This window comes from Chiloscyllium plagiosum, unplaced genomic scaffold, assembly GCF_037043375.1.
Source record: "Chiloscyllium plagiosum isolate Xiang-an unplaced genomic scaffold, Cpla_swu_hap1 HiC_scaffold_31, whole genome shotgun sequence".
NCBI classification, from domain to species: Eukaryota; Metazoa; Chordata; class Chondrichthyes; order Orectolobiformes; family Hemiscylliidae; genus Chiloscyllium; species Chiloscyllium plagiosum.
The window spans coordinates 10,683,062-10,699,726 of record NW_028270169.1 but is presented as its reverse complement, the minus strand read 5'-3'; the positions used below and the strand labels follow the sequence as shown (position 1 = coordinate 10,699,726).

General features: G+C 45.5%; 1 protein-coding gene and 1 non-coding gene across 6 annotated transcripts in view; one reads left to right on the top strand and one right to left on the bottom strand.

Annotated features, from left to right (window-relative positions):
• The window catches only part of dph1 (diphthamide biosynthesis 1), a 613,903-nt gene that overhangs the window by 357,589 nt on the left and 239,649 nt on the right, over window positions 1–16,665 (top strand). The window lies entirely within an intron of this gene.
• LOC122564249 (U6 spliceosomal RNA) lies at window positions 11,198–11,300 on the bottom strand. Its single transcript, XR_006315845.1, has one exon. It is a non-coding gene; the product is annotated as a U6 spliceosomal RNA (small nuclear RNA).

Genomic DNA, 16,665 nt, shown 5'->3' with positions numbered 1-16,665 from the left:
CTTGGGCATTATCAACTGTCCTGGTTTCCTCTGTTTGTGAGTTATTGTTTGACTGCTTCAGACAGAAGTGAGAAGAATTTGCTGTCAGAGCATTGAGAGTCTGTAGAACTTTCTTCCTGAAAAGACAGAGGAAACAAAGTCTTTGAATATTTTAAAGGCAGAGGTAGATAGATTCTTGGTAATTGATGGGGTAAAAGGTTATCGGAGGGAAGTAGAAATGTGGGACAGTCTGATCAGTGGTGGAGCAGTGCTCAAGGAGCTGAGTAGTCCTCTCCTGCTCATACTTCACATGCCTGTTTGCTTTTTATTCTGCCTTGAAAGTGTCAGGCTGCCTCAGTTTGCAGCTCTCTCTCACTGCTCAGTCAGAAGATAACAGATTCAAAACCCACATCCCAGAACTTGATGACATGATCAGACAAGTTCAATGTGATATTGAGGGAGCTGGAGGTGCTGCATTTCAAACGAGATCTTAAACCAAGGTCTCTGTTTATACGTTCAAAGACTGCAAGAAATTTTTCAAACAACTGTGGGAAATTTTCAGAGAATCCTGGACAATATTTACTCTACACTCACCAACATCAAATTCTAAATCTATTCCATTGCTATTTACTTGCTTTGCACAGATTCCCACAGAACACTATGCTACACAGATATTTTACCACCATTGCACAGCAGCAGCAGCCACAGGATGTACTGCCTCAACTCGCCTTGTAAACCCGCGATCTCTACATCTTGGAAGGACAAGAGCAGCAGACAGAACATAAGAACTAGGAGTAGGAGTAGGCCGTCTGGCCCCATGAGCCTGCTCCACCATTCAATAAGATCATGACTGATCTTTTTGTGGCCTCAGCTCCACTTACCCGCCCTCTCACCATAACCTTAATTCCTTTATTGTTTAAAAAAAAATCTATTTTATCTTTAAAAACATTTACTGAAATAACTTAAACTACTTCAGTGGGCAGGGAATTCCATAGTTCCTTCTCTATTCCGTCCTAAATCTGCTCCCCCACATTTTCAGGCTGTGCCCTCTTGTCCTAGTTTCACCTGCCAGTGGAAGCATCCTTTCTATGTCTGTCTTATCTATTCCCTTCATAATTTGATCTGTTTCTTTAAGATCCCTCCTCATTCTTCTAAATTCCAATGAATATAAACCCAGTCTACTCTGTCACTCCTCATAAGCCAACCTCCCTCCACTCCGGAACCTAGTGGACCTCCTCTGCACCCCCTCCTGTGCCATACATCCTTTCTCAAATAGGGAGACCAAAACTGTACGCAGTACTCCAAGTGTGGCCTCGCCAGCACCCAATACAGCTGCAGCATAACCTCCCTGCTTTTAAACTCAATCCCTTTACCAATGAAGGACAAAATTGCATTTGCCTTCTTCATTACCCGTTATACCTGCAGACCAACCTTCATGAACAAGGACACAACTATCTCATAGTTTTTGAAGTTATTTGCTACATCCTGAGAATAACAACAACTCAATATCCTCTGTTCTTACTAAATTGTTCAAGTTTAAATTATTCGTAAATCGATACATTTATCTGTGTAGCGTAGTGTTATCCAGGAAATTCAGGTTTTTCTTGGAAAATTATCCATTTGTGTGTTTTTCCAGCATCTCTCCATCAAATAGCACATTGAGGGAAATGTAGACAGTTGTTGAGAAAGGATTTACATTTAAGAGAGACACATCATAAATTTTGTTCTCTCAGAGGGTTGTAAGTCTTTGGAACCGTTTGTCTCAAAAGTGGTTGGAAGCAGAGTTTTGAATATTTTGAATATATTCTTGGTAAGAAAGAGGGTGAAAGGTTACTGAGCATAAGTGAGTATGGGAACTTGGGATTAGTCGGATTTTGGGATTAGTCGGAATAGCTGATTTTATGAAAAGGCGGGGTCCAAAAGAGGTCCAATGGCCTATTCATGCTCCTAACCCATATGGACAATGTATATTACACATTTCGCATTGTTGATGCGATCCAAAGAGTTTTCCAGAGAATTCCATTGCTTTGAAACGCAATTTCTATTTTACTTTGGGAAGTTCATTAATTGTTGTGCGCCAGTAACACAGTGGAAACCAACTGAATTGAGAAGCCAATTCATCTGTGGTGTTGACAGAGACATAAGCTTGGGCCAGAGTACGTGGCACGACGTTCATCAATGGGCAGTTCCTCGCTATGGGCAGTGTGCAGCACCTCCAACGCCATGGTACTGCTGACTGTACAGCACTCCCTCAAGATTACACTGAAGTGCCAGGCTAGATTTTGTTGCCAGCTGTTTCCTGGTGCACTTTTCCTTATTTTCCCCTAATTCTGTTAATATTTCCTTTTAGGTTTCCTTCCATTACCACAGTCAGTCTTCCCAATTAAAGGCACATCAATAAGTCTTACACAAACTTGCTTTTATATAGCACCTTTCATCATCTCAGGATGTCCCACGAAATAGCCCATGTAATAACTTTGAAATGTAGTCACTGTTGTAATGTAGAACACACGCCAGCTGTTTCCAGACAACTCCCACAAATAGCATAGAGGCATACAGCATGGAAAAAGACCCTTCAGTCCAACTTGTCCATGCCGACCAGGTTTCCTGAACTGAACCGATCCCATTTGGGCAGCCTGATGGCTCAGTGGTTAGCACTGCTGCCTCACAATATCAGGGACAGGGGTTCAATTCCCCGCTCGGGCAACTGTCTGTGTAGAATTTGCACATTCTCCATGTGTCCTTGTGGGTTTCCTCCAAGTGCTCCGGTTTCCTCCCACAGTGCAAAAATGTGCAGGTTAGGTGGGTCAGCCATGCTAAATTGCCTTCTAGTGTCTGGATTAGTCACGGGAAATCCAGGTGTGTGTGTGTGTGTGTGTGCGCGCGTGCGTGCGCGGGCTGCTGTTTGAAGGGTCAGTGTGGACTTGATGGGCCAAATGGCCTGCTTTCACCCTGTGGCGATTCTATAAAATCCCCTCCTGTGCTCATCCCTGTGGAAACACTGAGTGATCCAAGTCTCAGTCAAAAAGCAGCATCTCCAAAAGTGCAGCACTCTCTAACTGCTGTGCTAGGAATGTTATCCATGTTCATGCATGGATAGAGTCATAGAGGTCTACAGCCTAGAAAAATGCCCTTCACCCCATCAAATCATGACAAACAAGCACCTAACTATTTAAATCCCAATTTCTAGCACTTTGCCTATAGCCTTATGTGGCTTGGCGTATCAAATGCACATTTATAGAGTCATAGATGTGTACAGTGTGGAACAGACCCTCGGTCCAACCCGTCCATGCCGACCAGATATCCCATCCCAACCCAACCCACCTAACAGCACCCGGCCCATAACCCTCCAAACCCTTCCTATTCATATTCCTCTCCAAATGCCTCTTAAATGTTGCAATTGTACCAGCCTCCACCACATCCTCTGACAGCTCATTCCATACATGTACCACCCTCTGCGTGAAAAAGTTGCCCCTTAGGTCTCTTTTATATCTTTCCCCTCTCGCCCTAAACCTATGCCCTCTAGTTCTGGACTCCCTGACCCCAGGTAAAAGACTTTGCCAATTTATCCTATCCATGGCCTTCATAATTTTGTAAATCTCTATAAGGCCACCCATCAGCCTCTGACGCTCCAGGGAATTTAGATTAGATTAGATTCCCTAGTGTGTGGAAACAGGCCCTTCGGCCCAACAAGTCCACACCGACCCTCTTAAGAGTAACCCACCCAGACCCATTTCCCTCTGACTAATGCATCTAATAATGTGGGCGATTTAGCATGGCCAATTCACCTGACCTGCACGTTTTTGGGAGGAAACCCATGCAGACACAGGGAGAATATGCAAACTCTACACAGACAGTCGCCCAAGGCTGGAATCGAACCTGGGTTCCTGGCGCTGTGAGGCAGCAGTGCTAACCACTGAGCCACCATGCTGCCCTTAACATCTAAATGCTCATTTAAAGTAAAGCTCCTAAAATCACGTAGAATCGGGCCCAGTGTCCAAGATAGTATTGTCACTGCCTGTCTTATAGTAGCACTTGCGGTTCATCAGAGTTTTCTGCCTTACGGCTAGAAGAATAAATGGTGAAGAATAACTCTCCAAAGATGTGATCCAGGTCCTGTTAACTGGTGACTGTACCAAGCAGCCAACTGTACAGGATTCTGTACAGGAGTTACGCATTTGGACTCACTTCAAAGAAGATCTAATTATACATAAGCAATCATGGCAAATATGATAACCTTGATTTTGAGCATGAGTTCCAGGTTCCATAAGTAAAGGTACAGAATCCAAAAGTAAAGATAGTGAATGAACTGATTTTGCATCAGCTGGAGCATTGTGCCCAGTCCTGAATTCCGAATGGATGTGAAGGCATTGGACAGAGTGTAGGGAAGATTCATGAGGATGGGTACAGAGATGAGGGACTTTAATAATGAGGAGAGTTTCAGCAACGCGAGTCTGTTCTGGGCAACAAGGACACTTGTGTCAGACTTCTATTTATTGACTTTAGCTTTGATTCAACACCATAATTCCAACCAAACTCAGCTCCACACTCCGTGACACAGTATTCACCTCTCCCCTCAGCAACTGGATCTTCAACCTCCTGACCCATAGACTGCAATCAGTCAGGGATAGGCAACTGCACCTCCTCCACAATAATCCTCAATACCAGCACCCTGCAAGGCTGCGTACCCAGCCCCTTACTACGTCTAACACACTCACGACTGTGTAGCCAATTTCAGCTCCATGTCCATTTACAAGTTTGCTGAATACACCACCGTAGTGGGTCAGATCTCAAACAACAATGAGACAGTGTACAGGAAGGAGATAGAGAGCTTACTGGCATGGTGTAAAGACAATAGTCTCTCCCTCGATGTCAGCCAAACAAAGGAGCAGGCCACTGACTTCAGGAAGCGAGTGGAGGGCACGCCCCTGTCTGTATCAATGGGGCTGATGTGGAGATGGGTGAGAGCTTCAAGTTCCCAGGAGTAAATCTCACCAACGATCTGTCCTTGTCCAACCATGTTGAGGCTAGAAAACACACCAACGCCTCTACTTACCCCGAAAGCTAAGAACATTCAGCATGTCACAACAACTCTTACCATCCTACCTGGGCACATCACAGATTGGTATGGCTACTGCTCTACCCAAGACTGCAAGAAATTACCTGGAGTTGTGAAGGCAGCCCAGTCCATCACAGAAACCAACCTCCCAGCCATTAACTCCATCTGTACTTCCTGCTGCCTTGGGAAAGCCGCGACCATAATATACTCTCTTCTACCCTCCTTCATCAGGCAGGAGATAGAAAACTGTATCAACAGATTCAAGAATACCTTCTTCCCCATTATTATCAGAGTTTTGAATGGACCTGTCATATATTAGAGTTGATCTTTCTCTGCACCTTCTTTGTTGCTGAAACACTATATTCTGCATTCTTTTCTATTACCCTGATGTCCAGAAGGCACTAATTAAAGGTTGTTGATGAAAGACATGACAGTGACACTAGGCAGACCTGTTTGTGCAGTTGGTGGCTGCAACCTGTAATGTGCTGCCTGAGTGTGTGATGGAGACCCATTGAACTATGATTTTCACAAAGGGCTTCAGTAATTATCTGAGGAAAAACACTTTGTAGGGTTACAGGAAAAAGTCAGGGGAGTAGGGCAAGATGAGTTGTTCTCACAGAGGCGGACAAAAATAATGTCTCTTTCTGTGCAGTATTTTTAATAGGCTTTACTATTATCATTCCAGTTGGCAAACAGAGGCCAGTGACTGATCTGGAAGTGACAGTGATGACTACAGCAAAGCTGAACCCTCATTCCTCAATCAGCAGCTTCAGTGATTGTGTTAACCCATTTATCTTAAGCAGATTCGTGTCTCATTCATTTACAGAGAATTAAATGTGATGGAGTGACATTCAGGTGCTAATTTTGCGACTCTGGTTTCGCAGTTAGCTGCCAATTAAGTTTGGCAGTTAACAGAGAGAAGGAAGAGCATGACAAACATGCATGCCAAGGCCTTTGTCCACCTTCACCTTTGTACAGGATGGGCATTCAGTGAGCCTCTAATGGTCGGCCTGGTCTTTCCCAGCCTGTTATTGCTGGATGCCTATGCAATTGTTCCCTAGGCACAGCCCATTCCTCCCTTAATATACCGCTGTGTCTTTAGCCTGTGTGAGATTGTGCTCAGGATCTGAGCCCATGTGGTTTCATTGCAAGCCACTGAACTATTCAATGTCTTAAGTTGGTAAAATCAGAAAGGTGTGGGCCAAATTAATAACCCTAATAATTTGATATGTGTTTTTGCTTGATTAAGTATTGATGAAATAAGTGAGAAATTGCCTGGATAGAAGTGAAAACCTCACAGTTTAAAAAATTGTTACAACTACAGGCTGCAGCTAAAATCTCTAAACAGATACAGAGCTCTGCTTGAGATCAGACAGTTTTGGAGAGCAGAAATTTTGTAAAAAGGACTGATATAAAAAATTTATCCACAGATAAAGAATGAGAAATATTACAGCAGACATGAATCCATATTCAAGTGACTTGCTCTCAAATTTGATTTTCAGATGCTCTTTCGAAATGCCTCAGAGTGTTTTACAATACTAAAGGTGCAATATCAAGGCACATGTTTGATATTATGCGCACATTGTCAAACTCTGAAGAGTTCCAAAGACGAGTCATATACGACTTCATTTCTTTCTTCATAGCTGCTGCCAGATCTGATGGGCTTTTCCAGCATTTTCTGTTCTTACTTCAGATTTCTGGCATCTGCAGTATTTTGCTTTCAATTTAATGTCCAACCTTGAAGAATTGGAGGGCCTTACTGGGCACTATTATGACTAAAATAGGACACTAGCCCACAGTAAACAGGCTCCTGCTAGAGGCAGGTCTTCCTGTTCCTTTGGTAGCAGCAAGTCTGATCCAGTGTGCATTACTGCATCTTGATTGCTGGCTCCTGCATTGACATCAATGGATCACTCCATGGGCTCATTGGCAAAACTGTTGCCTGATCCAAAATGCCTTTGAGGTCAGGCCGTTTCAGAGGGCAGTTAAAAGTCAACCACATTACTGTGGGTCTGGAGTCTGGTCTAGGCCAGACCAGGTCAGGACAGCAGATTTCCTTCCCTGTAAATCATTTGTGAGTCTTTCTAATATGATCATAGAGCTGTACAGCATGGAAACATGGTCCAACACTTCCATGCAGACCAGATATCCTAAATTAATCTAGTCCTATTTGCCAGCATTTGGCCCATATCCCTCTAAATCCTTCCTATTTTTATACCCATCTAGATGCCTTTTAAATGTTGTGATTGTACCAGCCTCCACCACTTCCTCTATCAGCTCATTCCATACAGGCACCACCCTCTCTGTTAAAAAGTTGCCCCTCAGGTCCCTTTTAAATCTTTCCCCTCTCACCTTAAACCTATGCCCTCTAGTTTTGGGCTCCACTACATTGGGAATAATACCTTGGCTATTTTTCCTATCCATGCCCCTCATGATTTTATAAACCTCTATAAGGTCACCCCTCAGCCTCTGATGCAGCAGGGAAAACAGCCCCAGCCTATTCAGCCTCTCCCTGACGCTGACAACATCCTTGTAAATCTGTTCTGAACCCTTTCAAGTTTAACAGCCTCCTTCCTAAAGCAGGGAGGCCAGAATTGCACAAGTATTCTAAACGTGGCCTCACCAATGTCCTGTACAGCCACAACATGACATCCCAACTCCTATACTTAATGCACTGACCAAGTAAGGCAAGCATGTCAAATGCCTTCTTCACCCTATCTACCTGTAACTCCACTTTCAAGGGACTATGAACCTGCACCTAGACCAGGTCACTTTGTTTGGCAACACTCCCCAGAACCTTACCAAAATGCAACACTTCACAGTTATGTAAATTAAACTCCATCTGCCACTCCTCGGCCCATTGGTGCATCTGGTCAATTGTACTCTGAGGTCACCTTCACTGTCCAGTGCATCACCAATTTTGATGTCATCTGCAAATCTACTAACCATACCTCGATTATTCACATCCAAATCATTTATATCAATAAATGATTGGTGACACTTTCAAGGTCGCCATTTTGGGTACTAACTTTTAATTGCTGTGGTAAGATTTGAACCCATGTGCCCATAGCATTACTCTGGTCCTCTGGGCCAGTAGGCCAAAAGCATTCCCACTGCCCCACCATTTCTCACTGTGTCCATAGCATTACCCTGGTCCTCTGGGCCAGTAGGCCAAAAGCATTCCCACTGCCCCACCATTTCTCACTGTGAGTTGAATGGAGTGGTGACTGGAATTACAAGAATTGAGGTGGGACCCTTTGGGGACTTTGGGTTCAAAGTCATCTGCACAGCCAGTGATCAGGAAGGCAAATGGAGCGTTGGCCTTAAAGAGGGATATATTTCTGTTCAAGGATTTTCTGATCAGGTTCTCCAAGGTGGTTGTTGCAATGAAGGGTTGTCTCCTGAGGAAAGATTGAGCAGTTTGGACCTGTATCCGCTGGAGTTCTGAAGGATGAGTGGTGAACAAATTGGAAGTATACAAGATCATGAGGAGGCTGTAGGTAGATGCTGACAATATCTTTCCCTTAAACGGGTAAATCCATAACTAAAAGACACAATTTCAGAATATGAAGATTCCCATTTAAGTCTGGGGTGAGGAGAACTTTTTCTCTCAGTAGAGCAATAATCTGTTCAATTGTGTTCCCTGCAGAGCGATGACGGCTGGGTCATTGAATATATTCACTGCGAGATTAGACTGATTATTGATGGACAAGAGAATCCAGAAGTATGGGGGGGAATAGACAGAAAAGTGGAGTTAAGGCACATCTCATCAGCTCATGATCTCACTGAATAGCAGAACATGCTTGATTGGCTGAATGGCCTATTCCTCCTATTTCTTGATATTGTATATCCCCAAGCTTTCCACATTTAAAATATATTGACTTATATTTCCACCCATAATTCAGTGGATTGCACTACAGCACAGACCAGCTACACAGGAAGAGTTCAGTTGCTTACAGTCCAAGTTATCAGTGCAGTTTAACTTGTCACCACATGTCACTTCCTTGGCAGCTTTCAGACTGGGGATATGTGGGAGTCACCGCTCCTGGGAAGATCTCCCTGATAAGTGGCAGAGGAGCATTGAATGTTACGCAGCACAATGCCAACTATTACCGAACGCAGTGCAATCGCACAAGAAAGAACACTCGCAATTCTGTGCACGGCTTTTAGTTCACTGTCTCCTTTGAAAGCCTGGTGTGAGCACTTTACAAATTATCTCACCTCCTGACAATGAGTCTTAATTAAACTGAGCTGTTGAAGCAGCAGATTTATGCTTCATTGTGTATTGAAGTCATTGAAACTCGACTAACTGTTGGGGAGTTGAAGTGGTGGCTTTGAATAGTTTTCTTTGTAGCAATGGTGGCTAATGCAGCCTCCAGGCATGACCATGAGGTGCATAGAGACACAAAGGGCTTAGCATTTAAGGAGAGACTCTTCCATGAGCAGCAGCCTTGGTTACAAGGTCATGCAGATTTATGCTCATCGATGTAACAAGCAGAGGTGAGTTAAGGACACTTCAACACAGCGAGTTGCTACAATCTGGATTTCACTGCCTGAAAGGGCAGGAAGAAATAGATTCAATAGCAAGTTTCAAAAGGAGAGTACTTGGATAGACTTTTGAATATTTCATGAAAAACTGGGTTTGGAGCAGGGGTTTGAGGTTTGGGAATGTTGTGAGTGTTAGCCTTGAGTCAGCAGTAGCATTCCTGCCTCAGGGTACAAAGTTCTGGGTTCAAATTCCACTCCAGGGAGCTTGAGATCAGAAGTCTACACTGGCACTGCAGTAGATATTGAACAGTGGCTCCCATCCACCTGCTTAGGAGGATGTAAAGGATCCACTGGAGCTGCTTTGAAGATGAGCTGGGAGAACTCCCTAACTAGTGTCTATTCTTCAGTCAACTGCAGAGAAAAAAATCATCTGGTCATTATCGTGTTTGTATTTGTGGGATCTTGCTGTGTGCAAATTGGCTGCAGTGTTTCTACATTGCAGCAGTGACTGTACACAGAGTCATAGTGATGTTCAGTGCGCAAACAACCCTCAGTCCAACTTGTCCATGCCAACCAGATATCCTAAATTAGTTTAATTCCATCTGTCAGCATTTGGTCTGCATCCCTTCCAATTCATATACCCATCCAGATGCCTTTTAAATGTTGTAATTATACCCACCTCCACCACTTCCTCTGGCAGCTCACTCCATACACACACCATCCTCTGGCAGCTCATCCCATACACGCACCACCCTCTGGCAGCTCATTCCATACACACACCACCCTCTGGCAGCTCATCCCATACACACACCACCCTCTGGCAGCTCATCCCATACACGCACCACCCTCTGGCAGCTCATCCCATACACGCACCACCCTCTGGCAGCTCATTCCAGAGGACGCGACGCGGTGGAGGCGGGTAAAATTACAACCATCCAATAAAAAAAATCTCACTGGCTGTAAAAGGGCTTTGAGACAACTGGTGATCACAAAGGGTGCTACAGATTGCAAGCTTTTCAATCTGCTAACACTTTCAGAGAGCTGGCAAGGGGATGATGGGCCGGATGGCCGCCCTTCTGTTCAGTAAAATCCTACGAATACTGTCTCGATCCATCCCACATGGTGGCTCAGTGAGTCAATATGTTAAGTAAAGCGACTCTGAGCCTTCAAGACAATAAGCATATTGCAATAAAAATGGACGATAGAATTTGAACCTAGTCTTTGCAAGCTTTTATTTGCAGAGGCAAACATGCAACTCCAAGTTCAATCGTCAAGGCTTCAAGTTGTTTTAATTAAATGTGTTGGACATGTTATGACTGAACTCAGTGGTCATTACATCCTGAGGTGGGACTTGAACTCAGACCTTCTGGTCCAGAGATACAAACACTGTTACCTCCTCACAAGACCACTTGCTGATTCACTATTAAAAGATGAAGTTTAACTAACCTGTCCAAACCTGTTAATGATATACCTCCAAGGGAGTTGAACCAAGCCATGAGGAAGGGACACTACTGCAGCTCCTCAAGGCCCTCTCCAGTTTGGTCCTAAAAATATTTTTAATCAAACTGTTTGGAAGTGTTGTGGCACACCTCTGGGGCAGTTGGTGGACTTGAATCCAGACACCTTCTTGACCAAGGGTAGGGACACTGCCCCTGGGCCATTAGAGCCTTCAAGAATATGGAAGGTTTCACAAATGTGCGTGTCACCCTTACTCACGATCGATGTCTGTCTTCTCTGTATCATTCCAGTTTCAGCCCAAAATGAACATAACATCTGCAGCACAATGCCAGGCTGCAGGGCAACAAGGGGCTGTTAATATGTGAAATAATCACTGAGCCAAAGGCAATGCCAATCCTGTTTGCTCCTGTGTGAAGATGGGTGAATCCTGGTTAATGCCCACCACCTGAATGCAATTAAACTCCCAATTAATATGCAATTAATCAAGAATGCCAGTTCCCAGCTCAGTTTAGCTGAGACTGTAGCTCTTGGCCTTGGAGGATGGGAAGCCATTCCTGATCTGATTGCAGTGATGTGACCTTCCCCCTCCCCCACACCTGTATGGTCTCAATAGCCTCCTCCTGCACTGTGCCAGCCCATGGTTGGCAGCTTCCTGCAGCTGTTGCAAATATTCACTGGTCCCACAGTTTTATGGAGCCTTCTCCTTAATGTTCAAAAGAGGTATCTGCTTCAGAACTGAGCCACTCAAAGCTTCTGTCGCTATGAGGTTTTAGGACTGACAGGCTGCAAATAGTCACCAAGGACAGGGCTAAGTCACGCTGCTTTCTATAATAGCCAGTGTTCATCTGCAGTGGGAAGATTTTAGTTAGAATTCACCTGGTATTTAGAACCTGGTGTAGATATTATGAACCTATTTTTACATATGCCCCTGTGTTCACTTTTTCTTAATGGATCAATGATACAAAGTCAATTTTATGTCACAAATGAATGATTCAAAATTCCCTCATTAACTTCTAGGCCTTTAAAGATTTTTTCCCTTAGTGCATTGCTAAACAAAAACATCAAATTGCTGAATTAGTTTTCAGTTATTTATGAAATCTCTGCATTCCTTCAATTCTCAGCTCTCCTTCATCCCCAAGTTCCTCCTACTCCCCCAGCCCCCACCTCACCATTAGCAATTGTGACTTGTGTCCCTGCTATAAGAAAGATGTTGTTAAGCTCGAAAGGATTCAGAAAATATGTTGCCAGGGTTGGGGCAGTTTAGCAATTGGGAGAGGCTGAATAGGCTGGGGCTAATTTCCCTAGAGCGTCAGAGGCTGAGGGTGACCTTACAGAAGTTTATAAAATCGGTGAGGGCATGGATAGGGTGAATAGACAAGGTCTTTTCCCTGGGTTGGGGGAATCCAGAACTAAAGGGCATAGATTTAAAGTTAGAGGGGAAAGATATAAAATGGCCCTATGGGACAACTCTCTTTCATGTGGACAGTAATGCATGTATGGAATGAGCTGCCAGAGGAAGTAGTGGAGGCTGGACCAATTACAACATTTAATAGGCATCTGGATGGTATATGAATAGGAAGGGTTTAGAGGGATATGAGCTAAGTGCTGGCAATTGGGACTAGGTTAATTTAGGATATCTGGTCGGACTGGACTGAATAGTCTGTTTCTGTGCTGTACTTCTCTATGATTCAATGACTTTAGCCATCGGAGCCTCCACTCTGGCCTTTCTCTCCTGTTCCTCTTTTTCCTTTCTTTTCCTTTACTTTTTCTTTCCTTGAAACTTCTTCTTAAATCCAAGCATTTGATCACCTGCCTGACCATTAGCTTCTGTGACTCAGTGCTGGACATTGTGTCAAATACACTCTTACAAGGAATATTTCAGTGCATTAACAGCATGGCTGTGTAAATGCAATTTGTTGTTGTTTATTCACTGGGGAGACACCAGCCTTATATTGCGAGGTATCCAGAAAGCCCAGGCCAATCTATTATCCACAACTGATGTTTGCATTTGTTAGTTCAATATAAATATCAGTCTGCTCTCTCTCCCCATCCTATCCAGTAGCCCCCATGAGGCAAACCAACCCTTGACCTTTTCCAATCACTCTGTTCAAAGACATTAGTATGCACATCTGGAGCAGATGTGAGCATCTGCTGCTGGGTCTGTTGTCTCTAGAACTTGAACTGGTTCATTCCAGAGTGCTTCCATGCAGTGGTAGTGACCCTCTGTCTGGACCTAGAAGGCTTCACATCCCCAATGTTCCAGAAGAGTGTAATAACATGGGCTGAACAGATTCATTAAAATATCCTGGTTTATTCTGGGTCTGTTGTGGTGCAGTGCTAGCATCCCCATCTCTGGGTCAGGAGGTTTGGGTCAGGTTCCACCTGCTCTAGATATATGTCTGAGCAGGTTACTTAAAAATATTGCCTGGTTCATCCTCAAAGAGACCATCATTCGCAACATTGTCAACCAGTGCAGTGAGCTCTGTTCTGCTGCCAGTCCTTGTAACCTCAGGCCTGTGTTTGATCCATGGTGAACTATGTAACATAGCAGCTATCTGACCGGGTTAGTAATCCAGACCTGCATCGCAGCTGGGCAATTAAAACTTGAATAATTCAATAAATGTGGAATAAAAAGCTAGTTGCAGTAACAGTGACCGTGAAACTACCAGACTGCCATAAGACCCCATCTGATTCACTAATGGCCCAGACCCACAGCAATGTGGCTTACTGTTAACTGCTCTGGTAAGCCGCCCAGTTTTACCCATTACTGCCTGCACAGATGTGTGTTTTGACTGTAGGTAGTCGACCAGGTACTTGGGAGTTCCTTGGGAGTCAACCTGCTACTGTGCTTGATCCCAAGTGGTGACCAATGGTTTTATTTTTACAATTAATTAAACCAACTGCATCCCATATTGTGTGACAGGTTTGAGAAATGAATCCTTCTGCCAGCATAGGAAACTGTTCACCCTCTCTCTGTCTGACATTTCCCTCAGTGTCCGTCCACTCTGTTTCAACATTTGCTCGCTGCATCAACCCCACTACAATTGGGTTTCTCCTTTTGTCTTTCCCTTGCTCCCTCTTTGTGCTCAGTGAGTGTTTGGTATGTATATCTGCTGCAGTAGAGGTCCCTCTCCTGTCACCCCACTTCTCTGACTTAACTACAAGCTTTCTGATCAGTGAGGATCCGGATCAGGGTGAAAAATGCTCACCACAAAATGTGATCAGATTATTTATTCTGTTTCCTAATGCTCAGCAAATTGCAGATAGTCGATTCACTGCATCATTCACTTTATTAGCCACTATCAACTTGTTTTGAAAGTCTCTCCTGATGTGCAATGAGCTGCTTTTAATTTACATTCTGCTTCAGCTTGAGTGAGGTTCACGTACGACGAAATGGGTCACTTTAATTTGTCGTTCCAGGCAGTTTATAGATAATCCCACGACAGGCATAACATTTGTGCTGAGGTGCTGATGAGTTCCTCAGTGTGGAGGTGCACAGGGAGCAGATAGCAGCTAGTGACGTGAGCAGGATCTGGAAAATTGCTCCTGTACTTCATGGGGAGGTGGCATGTGTCAGGAACCAGCTGGGTGTCTTTCATTTTGATCAACTCATCAATATCCGATCTTCCTCATTGTCAAACACTGTATCTCTCACCCCGAAGCCGCACCCAAAAATTCAATATGAGAACAAATCACCCAGTTTACAGCTTAGATTTATTATTGTCAAATGTATCGAGATATAGTGAAAAGTATTGTTTTGCCAATACTTAAGCCGTTTAAAATGACTAAACTGCGTTGGCAATCACAAACGGTTGTGTTTTCAGTGTGGTCAGTCAGCAAGCATTGTAGGACGTGCCATGCGACCTGGACATTAATCACTCATCCGTCACTGTTGCTGGGTTGAATGTGTGCATTTCCTTACCCTCTGATCTCATAGCTGCTGATTGCAGGTGTTCTGTTTAATAATTGGTTTGTTCTTTGCTAGTTCAGGTGAAGAATCTGTTACTCCGGATTGTAATTGTGACCGGCTGTGCTACAGATCATATTAATTACCTGAATCCCACGCACAAATGTTCAATTCATGACACAATGAAGTTACCAATTGCAAACTAAAATACATTTTTAAAAAAGCTTCATTTTACCTTTGCACTTTTTGGATGTTATTGCCTGAAGGATCTATGTCATGTCACTGGGTGCAGGGTTTCACTGTCAGTATGTGTACTGACAGAGGATGCCCTGCTGTCTGTACTGTGTCCGGGTTGCAGTTACTGGTGGGAAGGGGCTGTGGAACTGGGGAATGTGCTGTCTGTGCAATGTGGTTACCTGCATTGTTGGGGATTTCAATGTCAATGGGTACAGTGTCATTCTGTGCACTGTGTTCGTGCATGAACCCAGTCAGACCACAAGACACCACTGTATAAGACTGGATTTTCCAATCACTGTAAATTCCAGCCAATCACTGTCAGATTGACCTTCACTGTTACTCTTTCTCCATTATGAAAGAGCTTGGCTATTTTGGTAGGTGATTCTGATCAGGGCTCCTTCAGAAATGAGGAATCAACAGTAAACCTGACAGGTCCCTGTACCACAAGCCACGTCCCATTTTCACAGCAGGAGCTGCCATGTTCTGAGATTGCAGTGTCTAACAGCACAGCCAGTATGACAGCTCCCGGAACAGCTAAGGGGGTGAGGTAGGATCCTAACTGTGCCAGGAAATAATGGACTGTGTAGGGTCAGTCCAGGAGGGTAGGGATATTAGTGTTCAGCGGAGGAGAAGTGGAGTGGGGTCTTCCCAGCAAGGGGAATGGAGAATTCCTACCCAGTGGGAAGGGAGGCGGGGTGGTATCAGGTCCTGGGGAGGAGGGGTTTGGGTCCAAGGGAATGGGAGCTGACAGATCCTGGGGAGGTGAGGGGAGGGTGTTGTCAGATCTAGGGGAGGGGGTGGTGTCGGATCCGGGGGATTAGGGTGGTGTCGGACCTGAGGGGAGGAGGAGGAGGTGGGTGGGATCCGTGGGAGGGTGCTGGGGTCAGATCCAGGGGAGGTGGTGGTGTCGGAACTAGAGGGAGGGGGGCTGGTGTTGGACCCAGTGAGGGGGGGGTGGTGTCGGACCCGGGGGAGGGGGCTGGTGTCGGACCCAGTGAGGGGGGGTGATTTCGGACTCCGGGGGAGGGGTTGGTTTCGGACCCGGGGGGGAGGGGTTGGTGTCGGACCCGGGGGAGGGGGTGGTGTCGGACCCAGTGAGGGGGGGTGATTTCGGACTCCGGGGGAGGGGTTGGTTTCGGACCCGGGGGGGAGGGGTTGGTGTCTGACCCGGGGGAGGGGTTGGTGTCGGAGCCAGTGAGGGGTGATGGTGTCGGACCCGGGGGAGGGGTTGGTGTCGGAGCCAGTGAGGGGTGATGGTGTCGGACCCCTGGGGGAGGTGGGTGGTGTCACACCCGGAGGAGGATGTGGTGTCGGACCCGGGGGGAGGGGGCTGGTGTCGGACCCCAGGGGGGAAGACGGCTGTTGTCGTACCCCGGGGGGCGAGGGGGCTGGTGTCGGACCCCGGGTTTGGGGCTGGTGTCGGACCCCGGGGGGTAGAGGGTTGGTGTCAGACCTTGGGGAGGAAGGGGGGGTGGTGTCGGACCCCGGGGGGGGGTTGGTGTTGGACCCCGGGGGGGGGGCGGGGGGGGGTTGGTGT